This window comes from Colobus angolensis, unplaced genomic scaffold, assembly GCF_000951035.1.
Source record: "Colobus angolensis palliatus isolate OR3802 unplaced genomic scaffold, Cang.pa_1.0 Scaffold24, whole genome shotgun sequence".
Taxonomy (NCBI): domain Eukaryota; kingdom Metazoa; phylum Chordata; class Mammalia; order Primates; family Cercopithecidae; genus Colobus; species Colobus angolensis.
In genome coordinates this window covers 13,421,879-13,439,290 of record NW_012115599.1, presented here as the reverse complement: position 1 = coordinate 13,439,290, position 17,412 = coordinate 13,421,879, and the positions used below count along the sequence as shown (strand labels likewise).

Below are 17,412 nucleotides of genomic sequence, written 5' to 3'. Positions count from 1 at the left end.
TCTGCTGGGGGAAATTTTCTGCTTCCAAAGAGAATTTGGAAACTCCTGGTCTGGTGTGGATAAGGCAGCTGAGGAATGGATGGGCCAAGCAGCCAACAATTCAGCCAAGACCACAGGCAGCTGGAGGCTAGCCCCTCCCTCCGCCCAGCACGGCCTCAATGGCTCTGGGGCAGAGCTGGCTGCTGAGCACTCAGCCTGTAGGGGGTATCTCCGAAGCCAGGGGTGAGAAGGATCCCAAAGGATCTTTGCCCGACTCCTGGCTGCCTCCCACGGCTGTCCTTGGACACTGGCAGCCCCTGGCTCTGACATGATCTCTGGTGGTGCCCGCAGGAAGGGGCCCACATACAGGTACTTGTGGTAACCTTCCACTCCCTCTAGCACCTGGCAACGGGGGAGGCAATATGGCTCCACCCCATGATGGACACATTCAGAATATACCTCCTGAGCACCTCTATGCGCCTGGCACCACGGCAAGCACCAGGAGGCCACAGTAAGCAAAAGCAAAGCTGTGAGCTCGTGAAACTGAGTCCAGCAGGAGAGCTGGCCTCTCACCAGACCCACACACCAACACACACAAAATCGTGATGTCCGAGAGGCGGTGGGGATGAGGGCCTGGAACAAGGTCCTGGATCTGGTCAGTGTAGCAATGGAGGGCTTCCCTGAGGAGGCGGCATTTGGCTGACATCTGGAAGATAGGTAGGCAAAATCCAGGTGAAGAGGGGAGGGAAGCACATCCCAGACATAAGGTGCAGCAGGTACAAAGGCCCTGTGGCCAAGGGCCCATGGCAGGTTCAAGAAACTGAGAGGCCAAAACAGAGGATGGGAGACATAGCATGATGGGCAGGCTGGGCCCTGGATACCAGCGGGAGGCCGTTGCAGTGGTCCAGGTGAGAGGAGACAGCAGCCTGGACCGGGGTGTCTATGGAGATGGAGAGAAACATGACCCTCCCGCAAGCCCTCTGGCTCCTGGGTGTCTCCCCCTTGTGACAAACAGCTGACAAGCCCTTGCCTAGACACTGAGCACACCAAAAACACAAGGGCCTGGAGCCAGGAGACAAGGCTAACAAGTTCTCCAAGGCCAGCTGCATGGTTCCCCTCTGGGCCAAACCCATTCTTTCAAGAAAACAGGGGTGCTGTGGGTTCTCTAGCTACCTCTGCGGCACAGGCAGGGCGAGGACGGGCAGGGACCCAGCCCAGAGCAGGAGAAGGCCACCCTGCCCCACCTCTGCCATTGCCACACTCCGCAGCTCCGTGAGCTTGCCACAATGGGAAGACCTGAATTCTAACTCACCGCATGACCTCAAAGCAGACGGTCCTCCTTCCTGTGCCCCAGGTTTCTCATCGAATAATCCTAACAGCCACTATAATAAGAGTTAACAGCTCTCAAGCACTTATGATGTGTCAAGCTTTGCTCTTAACACTGCTTATGCATTAATTTATTTAGGCCTCACCAGAAACCTGTTGCAGACAGAGCTGCTAGTGTCTAGCCCAGTGCACTGCCGAGGGGACTTGCCCAGAGATACTCAGCTGGTAAGTGGCTGACCCGGGGCTTGAACCCTCACAGCCGGGCTCTGTCTGCCATCACACTATGCTGCCTCCACAGAGAAATAAGAATTAGATGGAATCACCTGAGACCCTCTAGCTCTGTCATGGCTGCCTCCGATGATCCTCAGCCCAGAAATCCAACCTCCCAGCTTCTCTGGAAGGATGGCAGACCTGATTTGGGCTGGGCCTCTCCCATAGCCCTTCTACTGCCCTCCACGCCTGCAGAGACCTACCAATGTCCAGTTCAGTGCCCACAGTGTGCCAGGTGCTGGGATGTGGCAGAGAACAGGGCAGCCCCTGCCCTGTATTGAGGATCTGCTTCTGCCATCTCCTGGCTGCCCACCAAGGTCTTCTGCTCACGAAGGCACTGGCACCAGCCCCCCATCCCTCCCTCTCACCTCCCCTCCTGTACCGGTGCACCTCGAGGTCCCCTCTCAGGTAGAGCGCCTGCAACCCTCACTCAGGTCTGCTTCAGGGACCCACCTGTGATAGTGCTTTCCACCATCATCTCCCTTCATGCCACCCCTATAGCAGCCCTTCCCAGTAGGAATTATTACCTGCCACTCAGGGTGATGACCTGGGGACTAGAGAGATGTTGCTGTCCTCAGCTGCCAGCAGCTGATTGAAGCCCAGGCCCACTAATGCCAACCCCACATTGATCTTAGCCCTTCCCACCCTGTCCCACCCACTCAGGCCCCTGCCCCAGAATCTTCATAAAAGGCAGAAGGTTGGCAAAGCTCTGCCACCACCAACCCAGGCCTCACTGGGTCCCTGCAGGGGCTGCCTCTGGAGCACAGCCTGCAGAGAGGCCTGCCACCCCAGTCAGCAGGCACAGCCAGGCCTCCCGGGCACCAGCAGACAGTGGGCATCTACAGAGTACATTCAAAGAGGGGTCCAAAGCCCTGCCCAGTCCTCCAAGACCTCCACAATGCCTGCTGCCCAGTCTCAAAAGCGAATTTCTGTTCAAACCCACCCATGTCTCCTGGAGGGGGGCCTTTAACCATAGACTCTTAGCTGTGGAGGGCAGGACTACCCCCTATGGTGTCCTTGACTGGGGCCTCTGGCTTCTGCTCGCCTGTCTCCTGCAACAGGCAGCTCACCACTCTACACAGTAGTCAATTCCAGCACCTGCGGCTGCCAGGCTTTCAGGATACTGAGCTGAAGTCTGCCTCCCTGTCACTTTCATGTGGTTCCGAGTTCTCTGGAGCCATGGAGACCCTGCCTGTGCCCTCAGCTGGAAGGACCGCCAAGGCCCTTTGACTTTCTGTTCCATGTACACCTCCCCAGCAGCCTGCTCCCCTTCCCTTGGTGGTCTAGGTCCACACATGTGTACACGGACACATGTGGGACACAGTGGGTCACATGTTCAGGCACAACCGTCACTTAAACCATGGTGTCCCTTGGGAGGCTGAAGCGGGCAGATTGCTTGAGCCCAGGAGTTCAAGACCAACCTGGGCAATACAGCAAGACTGTCTCCACAAAAAATTTAAAATTAGCCAGGCATGGTAGAGAACAACTATAGCTCCAGCTACTCAGGAAGCTGAGGTAGGAGGATCGCTTGAGCTCAGGAGGTTGGGGCCACAGTGAGCCATGACTGCACCACTGCACTCCAGCCTGGGTGAAAGAGCAAGACCCTATCTCAAAAACAACCACCAAAAAAAAAACCCACTTGTTGTCCCAAGCCCTCCCACATTGAAGGAAAGCCTTGGCCCTGCGTCGGCTCCACGGCCTCACTTACCTCTGCTCTTCCAGCCCCACTCCCCCACCAACCTGGCCACACTGGCCTCCTATGACAATCCCCAAGCACCCTAAGCATGGCCAGCCTCACAGTGTTTGCGTGTGCAGTGCCCTCTGCCAACTGGGCTTTTCCACAGAATGTCCTCCTTCACACCATTCACATCTCTAATCGAACGTCACATTATCAGAGAGGTTGTTGCTGAACATCTCAGCCACAGCAGCCCTGCTCCCTGCCCCCTTACCATACCCCTTCTCAGCCCCACCTTACATGACACATCTCTCCTGGAGCATGTGTCTGCCTCAGCCTCCCCGCCATGCCTGGGTGCTGGGCTGGTAGCACCTGCAGCCCGTGAGTCCCCAAGGCATCAGAGATCAAAGTGGTGCCCCTCCCTGGCCCAGGCTGCAGGCCATCTGTCTTGCCTGGCAGCTCTCCTCTGCCCAGCCTTCCTCCAGCTCAGGCCTGGAGGTGAGGAGACAGCAGGAAGTTCCCCACAGGGCAGGTTGGGAGTGACAGTCAGAGCCCACAAGGGACAGCCTCTCTCCAGGGGAACCCTGTGCCCCACAGACTGCAAGGAGCCAAGCAGAGACAGGGCTCCCCATGGGCACCCTCAGTCTCCCCAAGGCTGGTGGCAGCTCTAGACAATCCGTCTCATGCATCTGGGTATCAGCTGACAGCAGCAGGGGCCAGGGAGGAGGAGACATACACAGACCACACATACACACACACACACACACACACACACACACGCCAGGATCCAGCCCTTCCAGGAGCCGGTGGAGGCATGCTCTGAGACAGGCAAGGTCACTCAGGCACACAGGTGCACTGAGCATCCCTACACACCCCCACCCCACACACATTCAGGAGCAGCGGCTCAGGCAGGTGTGCCCACACATGTATGAGGAGCCACTCTTGGACTCACACAGGGCTCTTGGTGGTAAGTACAACCAACTGTGCAAACACACACACAAACACACATATAGAGTCAGCACTGGTGAAGGCAGCATTAAGGAAATGCTGTGCATTTTGGGGAGCACGAGAGTGTTCATAACCCACCCCAGATCCTGCCATCCTGCCCCGCTGCCCATCAAGCAGCTGGAACTCTTAACTGCCCACGGTAGGCAGGAAAGTGCTGTCCCCCATCAACACCCCAGCAGGGGACAGCTTTCTGCAGGGCTGGATCCCGCCTGTGGGAGAACCAGCCTGGCAGGGGCAGAGCTGCAGGTGGGCGAGAGCTGATGTGCTGGGTGGGGGTCAACATGGGCAGCGGCCAGGTGGCAGTGGGGATGGAGGAAGATTAAGGTCGCTGGGCACTGGCACCAGCTTGGGGATGCCCAGAGGCTGCCCCCCGGGGCACCATGGGCTGGAGTTGGCAGCACTGCCTCTCTCCTCAGTCACCAGCCTGCCCAGGAATTGGCACTGCCTGGGGGAGGGTGCCCAGACCAGGCGCACCCCCACCTGTTCCACTTCCTGATTGTCCAGATCTTATTGAGGTTTCTCAATAAGCAAAGGAGCCTCGCCCGGAGATTCTGAAATGGGGAGGCCTCCTCACTCACCCCAAGTTGCACCCAAACAAACGTAGTGGAAGGGGGGACATGACCACTCCTGAGAGCCCTGCTTCAGCCCAGGGAGGAGAGAGCAGTGCCTGTAATTTGTTTTAATAATCCTGCTGAACTGGGAGAAAATTAACAAATGAGAAACCAGCTTGAAATTAATCAAACTTCTCCCTGTCCATCCCCCCACCTTCCATCTTAATGAAGGTTATTTATCCAACGAGCGATAAAACACGGAATTAAATTAAACAGGCCCTTTCTTTTCTTCCTCTCCCCCGCCCCAGGGAGGCAGCATCTCCCTGCTTACAGCTCTATAAGCCATGCCGGGCTGGCGGCCATGGCAGACCCATGATTCCTGGACGCCAATCAGAGGGGTTTCCCAGAAGGAGCCCCTCAATTAGTGCATTCCCTGTTTGGGTCTCACTGACAGCTCTCTGCCAAAAATATGAAAGGCAGTTAACCCAACCACCCTCCTGAGGTGGGAGAGAGGGAGGTCCCCGTTGTTGGGTCTTATCTGATGCAGCTGGGGGGACTCACCGGTTTCTCTGTGGGGGACAGAAGGGCCTGAGTGTGGAAGGTGGGGAGTGTGAGCTTCCCCCAAAATGAGGACACTTTAGTGCCCATGGCAGGTTCCAGCTGGAAACTATCCTGGCCCCAGCTTCTTGGTGGGAAGGGGTTGGAGGTGGCAGGAGAGGCTCAGGAAACACCTGTAGTGAAAACAGGACTCAGCCCCCCACCCCATCCCCTGCCTAGCTCCCTCCTTTGCCTGGGGCCCAGGGCATGAAACACCAAGAATGGGACTGACACAGATGCCCTCACCGCACCTCTCGGCCAGGGATGCTCCCATACCCCTAACTTCCTCTGTCAGTTCGCTAGGCATCTGCTTCCCCAAACTTCTCTTCCCTGCAGCTTTGAATTCATTTATGTTTTCACCAGGACACTCTTTTGGAGTCACAGGTTGCTAAACAACTGCTCTCAGGGTCTGTCCTTAACCATTCCCTTTGGTCATTCCCTCTGGCTTTGAAAATTGCAATAATAATGGCCTTCCATTTACAGCTTTTACATACATTCTCTGTTTTCCTTCCTTCCTCCCTCCCTTCCCTTTCTTCCTTCCCTTCCTTCCTTCCTCCTTTCCTTCCCTTCCCTCTCTCTCTTCCTTCCGTTATTTTCATTTATTTCTATTTTAGAGATGTTGCCCAGGCTGGAGTGCAACAGTGAAATGACAGCTCACTACAGCCTCAAATGTCTGAGTTCAAGCGATCCTTCCACCTCAGCCTCCTGATAAGCTGGGACCACAGGTGCTCACCACCACGCCTGGCTAATTTTTAAATTTTTTTGCAGAGATGGGGTCTCACTACGTTGCCCAGACTGCTCTTGAACTCCTGGGCTCAAGTGATTCTCCCACCTCGGGATTACAGGCCTGAGCCACCGCGCCTGGCCATGTTCCCCCATTTAAACCTAACGTCGACCCAGGTAGGGAGATATTTGTCGAAATGCCCACTTTATAAGGAAAACAGACGCAGGTTCTTGGGCAGGGTTTTTCTAGCAGTAACTGGAGGTCCCAGCTTGGGCTGAGGTTTGAGGACTGGGTTGGGACTTGGAGGGAGGATGGGGCTCTGCAGAACTGCCCAGCCCTCTGAAAGCCTCCTCGGGGGCTTTCTGTGGAGCAGGACTGAGGCTGATGACCCTCGGGGAGGAGTGACGGGAGAAGGGAGGAAGGAGAAGCGAGGGAGCAGGGTGCAGCTGAAGGCTCTAAAAGTGCTACAAATCTGGTCCTCACATGGCAGCCAGAGAGCACTTTTTAAAACATAAGTCTAATTGTGTCATTCTGCTTAAAACCCTCCAAGACTATCTACTGCACCTGGAGTAAAAGTCCTCCTCTGTCTCAGAGCCCACAGGCCCTGCTGACCCAGCCCTGCCACAGCTTCCCCTCCCCTCTGAGCAACCCCCTTGCTCCTCAGATAGGCCAAAAACATTCCTGCTTCAAGGCCTTTGCATTGGCTGTGCCTGCCACCCAAAACACCACCCAGCCACCGGGCTGCCTTCCTCACTCACCTGGGTCTGTGTTCCAAAGTCCCCTACCCAGGTCTTCCTTGACTGCCTTGTGTACAAGAACCCTTCCCCTCCTTCACCACTCTCTAGCCCCTGGCCCTGGGCAGGTCCCCTCCACAGCACCTGTCCCCACTCATGTAAATGATTACACCATGTCTCCTGTCTTTCTCCCCTGTCCAGAAGGTCAGCTCTGTGTGGGCAAGGATGGTATGCATTTGACTCACTCTGCCGCATTCTCAGCCCAACCCAACATCTGCTCCTAAAAGATGCTCACCAACTATTTGGTGGATATATGAACCAATGGATGTCACCATGCACAAGGCCATCATCCAGGCCACCATCATCTCCAGGCTGAACTGCTCCATCCATCTCCTCATCACTCTCTCAGCTTCAGGCCTTGCCCTGTAACCAACCCTCCAGTCCACACCCAAAGGAATACTTCTAACTCCCAAATCCAGGCAGGCACCATCCTGCAGGATCAAGTCCACCTTCTTGACCTAAGCCCCCCGATGTCCCCCAGCCCCTCTCCACTTACCCCCTGCCCAACCCTCCCACATGCCACATCTCTGTCACAGACAAGCCCAAGGTCCCACCTGTGCCCACCCTCTGCCCTGAGGACACTGCCTGGCTCCACCTCTGACAAGAGCTGTCCCATGCACACCTTGTCAGAACTGCCCTTGTCCTCCTCCCAGCCCCTAGACCCTCGCTTGTACCCCTCACAGCCCTCCCACACCCCAATTCGAGCTGTGGCAAATCACATGCCCGTCACACCTCCCCATCCAGGAAGGACCCAGATTTATTCACTTGGCAATCCTGCCCATCCCCACCACCTGCTCTAGTATCTTGCACAAATTTGGAGCTCCATACATGTTTGCTGAATCAAATGGAATCCATTCAAAACACAGCCCAGGGAGCATGTCCATTAAGAGGGGCCTTTCCTCCAGGTCGCCAGCATCTCAGACTGGTTTGAGGACAAACGGACCTTTAAGTGCCACTAATCACTGCACCCAGGAGCAGTTGTCCCCAGATTCTGCTAACCTCTCCTCAGGGGTTGCCTGGGTGCAAAGAGAGTCACCATTCATCAGGGTTGAGAGGCGGTCAGGGCCCTGCCTAAATGGCAGTGTGCTGCCTCTGGGCCAGCCACCAGCCAGAACAGCAGCTCCTGGCCCACTCCACAGCTTGCATGTGTGCGTGTGTGTGTGTGTGTGTGTGCATGTGTGTGGCCACCCCCGTGGGTGAGGACAGCAGGCACAACACAGCCACTGCTGAATTATTTATTCCCTACATTGTTAGCGCAGTAGAGAGAGCAACCTTGTCTCCAGGCTTCAATTAAAATATCACGGCACCCGCACCGTCTGCCCGGCCACATGCCCAGCTCCCACCAAAACTGGCAGGAGCACATCCTCTGGGAATTGCTGCCCCTTCCCCCGCTCCCAGCCACGAGGCCCTGGTTCAGCACCTTGGACAGCAGCCTCCAGGGTTCTGCCCCGAGACACTCAGCAAACCTTTCAGGCCTCTAAAAGACCATTTAGTAAATCGATGCTCTGAAAGAGCCTTTCTAGCTTCCCAAAGGGGCCCTGGGACAAGCCTTGCTGGGTTTTGGGCCTAACTCCAATCCTTTGCCTGCTCCCAGCCCTCCCTAAATAACTGTACAGCGCGAGGCTGGAGGAGGAATTCCAGGTTCTCACCCTAGTTCTTCAGGCTCCAGGAGGAACTGCGGACACATCACACCTCCCTGGGCTCCATTTGTTATCACTCAGAGAATGCAAATGAAGTGGCCAGACTGTGACCTCCGCGGACGGTCAGTCAGTGGAAAGGGACTTTGAAAAGGTAAAAATGAGGTACCAATGTTGGCCGCACCAGAAGAGGGCTTTAGTTATATACAAGTGGGTTTTCTGCGGCCTCACCACCCTTGTCCAACCTGGAAATCCCTGATTCTGGGGCACAGGCTTAGAATGAAGAAAGAGCTGACGGATCCTTCAGGAGCTGGCTGGGTCACAAACTAACTGGGTCACCCACGAGATTTAATTCAACAACCCCCGGACTAGAATATGAGGCCGAGTGAAATCAAAGTGGGCGAGCTGAAAAAGAGCAAGAAATTCTAAACACATGCTGCCTAGAACTGCAGAATGAGCAACGGCTTCAGGGACAGGCAGCGCCGCAGGCCTCCACTGCTTTCTGAGCAAGCCTCAGTCTCCTCTCCTGTAAAATGGGGCCAGTGATACTGACTTCCTAGCCAGTGACTCGCACAAGATAACCTGTGAAAACACCTAGCACACGCCAGACACATAAATCCAACCATTCATTTTATTAAGCATCTACTATGTTCCAGGCATGGGAGACCACAGCAGGGAAGAAGAGAGACACGACCTTGCCTCGTAAAGCTGACACCCCAGTAACCAGGGTTATTCTCTTCAGCATAGCAGAAGAGGGGTCATTGGAGATGGGCCTCAGAACAAATGTGGGATTACCAAAGCAAAGAAAGGTGGCAAGAAGGTACAGTCTCTTTGGGAAAATGATTGGCAGTACCTCCTAAAGCTAATCATTCATGCAACCTACGAGCCAACAATTCCACTTAAAATATGTATATGAGAAACGAGCGTTTACATCCACTAAAGGACACAAATGTTCAGAGTGGCTCTATTCATAATAGCCAAACACTGGATTCAGCCCAAATGTCCAGTGGCAGCAGAAAGGGTAAATAAATTATGAATTACCCAAACAATGATACAATGAAAGAGTACAGGGCAATAGCAGCGAGCAAACCACCAATAGACCCAACTCCAGGGGGTTCTCACAGACAATGTGAGCAAAAGAAGCGGACAGAAAAACCTCGCTGCACGATTCTCTTTACATGAGGCTCAAAACCAGGCGACACCAGTACACAGTTAGAAATCAGGCTATTGATTATCCTTGGGGAGGAGAGGATATTAACTAGGAGGGGCTCAAGGGAGCTTTCTGGGGCACTGAGAATGTTCTCTGTCTGATACGGGCACATGCATTTATAAAAGTTCAACGAGTCATGCACCTGAAATTTGTGTATCTTACAGTGTATAAGTTGTACCTCCATTTTAAAGAAAAATGTAAAGGAATGAAAAGGCAGACAGAGCATTCTTCGGGGCAGGTGGACCCTCAGAAGCAGAGGCCCAGCAGATGGGAAGCTGGGGGGATTTAGAGACTGGTCTAGGGAGAAATGGAACTGAAAATGGCAGGGCCAGAGGGAGGGAATGAAGATGAGGTGGGCGAGACAGGCTGGGCCAGTCCAAAAGGGCTTCCAAGGCTATGCTAACCTGGGAGCCTCATGGGTATCTGCCTCCTTCTACCAGGCCCCCCTGCCATGAACCCCACCTGTCCATAGTGAAGGATACTTGTGAGGTCATCCCTCCCTGCCAGCCTGGCTCCCTGCCCACCCACTCCCTCAGCTGCCACACTGGATTTAAATCCCTGAGTTGAATTTCTGGGGTTTAGGGGGCTTTCATCCTGAGCACGCATGAAGTGAAGCCACGGTCCCTGGCTCCCATGCCTGCAGTTCATCCAGCACCCCAAGTATAACCTGGAACACCTGGCTACCTCCTACAATACACCTGCCACATCCACCTCCTCACCCGCCCCCACGGGGAGCTCACCTGAGCACCTGTCTTTCCCAGGATAACCACTCCAATTAGGTAGGGCTTCCCACCTCCTGCTCCTCACCACCCAGCACCCAAGGCAGCACCATCGCATCTCCTCATGGAGAGAGAGGCCACTGGAAATGCACAGATGCAGCCAGGGAAGCAGCCCCAAGACCTCACATCCAGCCACCAGCGAGACGTGGTACATGAAAGATACGAGGGCCCCCCATGGGTGATGACCTAGCCATTGAATGAATGCCAGGCTTCAAAGACTAATCAAGGATATTGGAAAATGCTCACCACTGTAGTCTAGTGGACAAAAGCTGGCTATAGAACAATATAGATGTTGTGATCTCAATTTGGTAAATTACACAGAAGAAAGGCTAGAAGGAAATACACACACGTATCAAGGCTGTCACCCTGGATAGCAGAATGAGTGAGCAATTTCAATTTGCTTCTTCAAGGTTTTCTGTTTTCTTCCAAACCTGCGACAAACATGCTGGCTTTTATAACCAGCACAACAGAAAGGGCCTAAGGGACATCAAGCCACACTCACACAGGGACCCATGGCTGCCTGTTCCGTGCTTAATGGGATAGAGCAAGGGCTGACCTGATTCCAGCCTGCAAAGCACCCATAGGCTCCTGCACTAAGAGCTGCTGGACTAGGAGGACACACTCATGACTTTCAGGTGCGTGCAGGGGCAGAGCACTGTGCTAGGGGCCTGGGACCCTGATTCGAAGCCCGGCTCTGATTCTAACTGGCTGAGGTGGCCCCCCACACATTAACTTCTCTGGGCCTCAGTTTCCTCATCTGTAAAAAAGCCGTCCTGACCGCGTTGTAGGATTCTTGTGTGGAATGATCAAGAAGTGACTGTGAAAGCTGTAAATTGTGAACTATTGGGATTTATCCCTGAATTCCCTATTACCGTTCTCCACCAGGCCCTCTGTCCCATTGCAGTTTCTACGAAATGCCCAGAAGCCACCTACAGCAGGCATCTGAAAGTCCTGAAAACCGTGGGCCATCCTCACATGCTAATTCCCAAGATGCACATAAAATATGCATTTTTTAATTGAACTGGAAAGCAAACAAAAGCAAACCCACCTCCTGGTTCAACAGCAAAATTGAGGGCCTGTCGCAATCTTCAGTAAACATTTACCTAATGAATACAACTGTACAAACTGGAACCAAACCCACTAACTTAATCTCTCATGAAGATTAACATGGTCATGGTTGAATCAGGTACTTCCTGCTAACTTCCAACAGGTTCTCTGCCTCGCTTCTTTTAGGAACTGAGATTTGTTTTCCTATATTGACACCTCTCTGTTAAAACAAATAAAAATGTGTGATTCATCCCTCTAGATTCTGTGGAGATTCACAAAAGAAACAGGTGATGAGGCCAGGCATGGTGGCTCATGCCTGTAATCCCAGTACTTTAGGAGGCCAAGGCTGGTGGATCACCTGAGGTCAGGAGTTCAACACCAGCCTGGGCAACATGGCGAAACCTGGTCTCTACTAAAAATACAAAAATTAGCCAGGCATGGTGGCAGGCGCCTGTAATCCCAGCTACTCAGGAGGCTGAGGCAGGAAACCTTCTTGCTTGAAACCAGGAGGCGAAGAAGGTTGCAGTAAGCTGAGATCGCACCACTGCACTCCAGCCTAGGTAACAGAGCGAGACTCTGTCAAAAAGAAAAAGGTAAGAAAAGTTCTTTAGAAAGGAAGAGGGAGGGAGGGAGGGAAGGAAGGAAGGAAGGGAGGGAGGGAGGAAGGGAGGGAGAGAGAAAGAGGTGACGAAGTCCCTGACCTGCTACATGAGGCCAGGTCGGGATCGGCCACAGGGCCTCCCTCTGGGCATGTCCTGCAGAGATGGAGGCCCAGCCACAGGGCACCACTGGACCAGTCCTGCCCCTCTCTGGCAGGAGGGCAAGGTGGCCACGTCGAGGGAAATTGCAAACACACCTGCCCTTTGATCCAGCCCTCTGTGGGGAGGAGTCTGTCCTGCAGAGACGTGCAAAGTCGCCCATGCAAAGACTTCCACAGCAGCTCTGTGGGAGCCTAGACTGGAAACCACCTAATGTCCATTACGTGGAGACCAGAAGCAGGGGCACTACGCAGCCACACAAAGAAAAAGGTTCTTACACACTGACGAAGTGTGTCCCTGGGAATGCTGCAAGGTCACCCAGCAGGCACTGCAGCTTCGGGGGCATAAAGGCAGCAGAATGCAGGGCCATATATATGCATTTAATCCCCTTCCTACCCTAGGTCGGGGTGGTGAGGATCTCCAAAGAACCCAGCCTCTGCAAGCATGCAACACGCAGCCCAGCCCGTGTGCAGGCCTGAGGTTCTTTGGAAGGGTGCACAGGGAATAATGGCTGCCTCCAGGGCCAGGCTGGGGTGGGGGCGTGTCTCTTGGTACCTTGAAGACTGAACCATGGGAATGTATGATACATTCAAACAGTAATACCGTAACTTAAAAGAATGCCCAAAGATTTTGCATCTGTGGGGTTGAGGAAGCCAGGCCTGGGGAACCCAGTCTCCTCCAAGGCCACTGAATAAAGGTTCATTCAGGAGAGAAACCTATCTTTTAAGGAGACACTCAGGCACCCCTCCCCAGCACGCACACTCTTTCCCTCCATGAGACCTCAGCACAGGGCCTAGGGCTCCCTGGCCCAGGGCTGGGAGGTGAGGGAGGGAGTCCTGGCCAGGTCCTGTGGGGGTGAGGGAGGGAGGGAAGGCACGTAAGAGGGCTCCTGGCTTCCCCTTCTTTCCTCCTGTTGGGTTTGTTGTACTTTCCTAATTGATTTTGTGTCTGTGTCCCTGGGATACTTAGGACCATCTTAGAAAACCACTTAAGGAATTTAAAATAATCAAAGTACTTATAAGGCACTTAACATCTCCTCACACTTCAGGCTTCTCATAAACCTCCTTCCAGCTGCAACCAGAGACCTGGCTTTCAGGAGCTACCACTTCGGGCAGGAAGATACCTTTGTCATGTCCCCAGCTCCTGCCACATCACCCCCTCAGCCCCAGCAGCCTCCCAGGAGCAGAACAGCCAACCTCCACACACGAGCACATCACATCCTCTCTCCAGGCCTCCAGGCCTTTGTCCTGGCTGTTCCCTCCTCCTGGAATGACCTCTCTGCCAGCCAGCAGCCCTCAACCTAGCTCACTGTGTCCTAACCACTGAGTCTCAGCATTCATTCTCCTCTTACAGGAAGCCTTCCCTGACTCCCCCAACCCCCCATTTTACATTAATAGACCCTGGCATCTTGTGAAAACCTGTGTTTAACAGGCCCTGGGGGATTCCAACAGGGAGGCAGGACTGGAAACCATTCCCTGCGCAGAATGTAGAGAGCAACGGGGCAGCACTGAGAAAGACTGGCAGGCTTATTCCCCACGGGCCTGCAATGCCACATCTGGACATGCGCCGCCAGGAGCTCCCCCAGAGCATAAGGACACATCGGCAAGGATGTTGTAGAAACAGAAAGATCACTGTGGAATCACTTGGGTGCCCACAACCAGAGGATGAACAAGTAACTGTACCGGGGCATGGTAATATCGTGGAACACTACACAGCAAAGAAAATGAGCACAGCAACCACAGAGCCACATGGCACTGAGCCAAAAAAGCAAGTGGAACACGTGCAACATGATCCTGTTTTTATCATGCATGAAACACAAAAGATAAGCCAGGTACAGTGACTCATGCCTGTAATCTCAACACTTTGGGAGGCTGAGGAGGGAGGATCACTAGAAGCCGAGAGTTCGAGACCCTGTCCCTTCAAAAAAGTTTAAAACTTAGCCGGATGTGGTAGTTCGTGCCCATAGTTCTAGCTACTCCAGAGGCGAGCAGGAGGAGGGTCACTTGAACCCAGGAGGTCGAGGTTGCAGCGAGCCATGATCACACCACTGAACTCCAGTCTGGGTGACAGGGAGGAGACCTTGTCTCTTAAAAAGAGAAAACATGCAAAATAAAACTAAATATTATGTGTGGGAATATGTATATATATTTTTGTTTTGTTTTGTTTTGTTTTGAGACAGATTCTTGCTCTGTCACTCAGGCTGTAGTGCAAATGGTGTGATCTCAGCTCACTGCAACCTCCACCTCCTGGGCTCAAGTGATTCTCCTGCCTCAGTCTCCCAAGTAGCTGGGATTATAGGCGTGCACCACCATACCTGGCTAATTTTCGTATTTTTAGTAGAGACAGGGTTTCACCATGTTGGCCAGGCTGGTCTCCAACTCTTGACCTCAAGTCATCCATCTACCTCGGCCTCCCAAAGTGCTGGGATTACAGGTATGAACCTCTGTGCCCGGCCTGTATTTTTTAAGTGCACAGGAATTAAGAGATTAAAGACATCTCCAGGATGGGGCAGTGGTTGCCTCCAAGGAGGAGGAGAAGGGAGAGGGCAAGGAGGTGTATGCAGGGGCCTTCGATCATATTTGCAAAGTTTTTTTCTTATTTATTTATTTATAGATGGAGTCTCGCTCTGTCGCCCAGGCTGGACTGCATTGGTGCAATCTCAGCTCACTGCAACCTCCACCTCCCGGGTCCAAGCGATTCTCCTGCCTCAGCCTCCTGAGTAGCTGGGACTACAGGCACGTGCCACCACACCTGGCCAAATTTTTTTGTATTTTCAGTAGAGACAGGGTTTCACTGTGTTAGCCAGGATGGTCTCCATCTCCTAACCTCGTGATCCACCCACCTTGGCCTCCCAAAGTGCTGGGATTACAGGCATGAGCCACCGCACCCAGTATGCAAAGTTTTCTTTCTTAAACAATTTTGAAACTGTTACTGGCAGATATCAATATGTAGCCAGGTCTTGGGTACAGGGTAATTCATTATATTATCCTCTATAATTTTCCATATGTTTTAAATCATTGATTAAGATATATGTACACCTTGGTAAAAGAGAGAAAGCCCTTCATGACAGACCCCCATTGAACATGCCACTCATTTTCAATAAAGTGAAAGGCGGCATGGTGAGAGCAGTGCACACTCCACTTCCTGCTGAAGTCTCCTCTCAGAACAGACCCGACCCTGGAAACCACTCACCCTCACACATCGCCCCTCAGTCCTAAGCCTCAGACTCCTTCCCTGGCTAGGGTCTCCCAACTGGGATTCATTCCCTGGGATTAAGGGTTGTTCTCTTTCAGCTGCTCTGCTGTGGGGACCTCACTGGACTCCCTGACAGCTTCCAGAGCCTGGGCTGGGTCGGAGGGAGGAGACTGCACTGAACATAAACACCACCCTCTGCAGGGCCCTGACAGAGGTTGATGCTGCCCATCCTCCCCTCAGCCACAGCCCCAGGGACAGAGAATGAGGCAAGTGCTACCTCTGTCCGCTCCCATTAGGGCCCCGCTCTGCCCAGCCAGAGCTCCCTCTCCAGGAGATTTCAACTCTGATGACTTTTCAATCCCTCTTCCGCCCTGTAGCTGGCTGGAGACCAGGACCAGGCAGTGCCTTCGAGGCGGATCCCTGCTCAGGGCACCTGTGCTGGGCCAGGGGCAGGGCTGAGCAGAGCATCCCTCCTCCTGGGGCACCACCTCTCAGCAGACCCCAGGGAGAAACTGAGGCCTGGAGACAACTGAGGTCCAGGAATAAAGGAATGAGAGGAGGGCTAGGAAGGAGAATCCAGCCTCCTCCTCACACGCAGGCCCACTTTACAACAGCTCCTGTTTCCTCAGTGCCTACAATGTGCTAGGCATTGAGCTAGTCACTTTGTGCTGTTGCAGCTAATGCAGCCACTCTACCCATTTTACAGATCTGGACAGTGGGTTCCGCGAGGGTGAGTGGTCTGCCAAGGCCATAGAGCCAGGTGGCAGTGCCGAGGCTTGAACCCAGGTTGTGGTTTCCCTTCTGAAGCTCTGCACCCGGCCAGGTCTCCCCACATCCCTGGGAAGTCTGCAGAGCCAGCCCTCCTCACCCCACAGGCAAGGAGAGCAGGGCCCTGAGCAATGCCAAGACTTGTCGTGGGATTCAGGGGCACCCTGAGTCGGAGGGAGGGGTCTGGGTGGGGTGGGTGCCCACCAGGAAGTGCTCAGTACCGAGATGCCTGAGGCCGTAATCAAGGTATGAGGCAGGTGGGCAAGCAGGTGGGCAGCCAAGTAGGCGAGAGGCTGGGATGTGTCCCACAAGGAACAGGTGGGCTTGACAGCCGTTCTGCCTCCAGCCCTTAACCACAGGCCACCAAGGCTGAGGCTGTCCCACACCACCCAAACAGAGAGGGAGCCCCAATACTGTCTCTGTGCTTGGGTGGTGTGGGACAACAAGGGAGTCCAACCGGCGCCAGGGGGAAGAAAGAGATGGGGTGGAACACGTGAGAGGGGAACAGAAAGCCACAGTCAGACAGAAGGAGGCAGGGAGCTAAGGACAGACAGATAGGGAAAGAGGGGGCAAAACTGTGTTCCGGCTCCCCTACCCGCAACAGCGCTGCGGGCTACCACTCTCCACATGGAACCAAGCATCGAGGCCGGCCCTGCCTCTCCTCACTGCCCCCAGCCCAGGCCTCCAGCGAGTGGCAAGCATAAAGGTCAATTGGAATATAAAGCGGAATTTGCCTTCCTTTCATTTCCAACGTGTCTGGGTCATAAAAATGCTAGTTTAGTAGGTTGGGAGAAAAATGAAGACACACAGTTCCTTGCGGCGGGGGTGGTGTGGGGCTAACCCTGCAGACTAATGGGGGTCCACCCTTGCTGTGGGAACCATCCTGTCCCTCAGTACCAAACCCAGGCCCCGGGCTGGCGGCTTCCCCGGTTTGTCTGTCTGTCTGTCTCTGGGCCAGGTACTGGAAATGGACGGGATGACCAAGAGCGGTTCAGCCCAATCCTGCCCTCAAGGTGTTCAGGAACTGTGGGGAGAGACACGATTCCTGCAAGAGCCCCCACATGCCCTGGGAAGGTCAGTTAAGTCCTGCTGGA

General features: G+C 53.9%; 1 protein-coding gene across 4 annotated transcripts in view; it reads right to left on the bottom strand.

Moving 5' to 3' along the window:
* The window catches only part of GRM4 (glutamate receptor, metabotropic 4), a 135,059-nt gene that overhangs the window by 86,014 nt on the left and 31,633 nt on the right, over positions 1-17,412 (bottom strand). The window contains exon 1 of one of the 4 annotated variants that reach the window (XM_011945438.1): positions 3,546-3,642. The exons of the other annotated variants lie outside the window; for them this stretch is intronic. The gene's annotated coding sequence lies outside the window, so the exon portion shown is untranslated. Of the gene's footprint in view, positions 1-3,545; positions 3,643-17,412 lie in introns of those variants that run through there. 4 annotated transcript variants of the gene reach the window in all.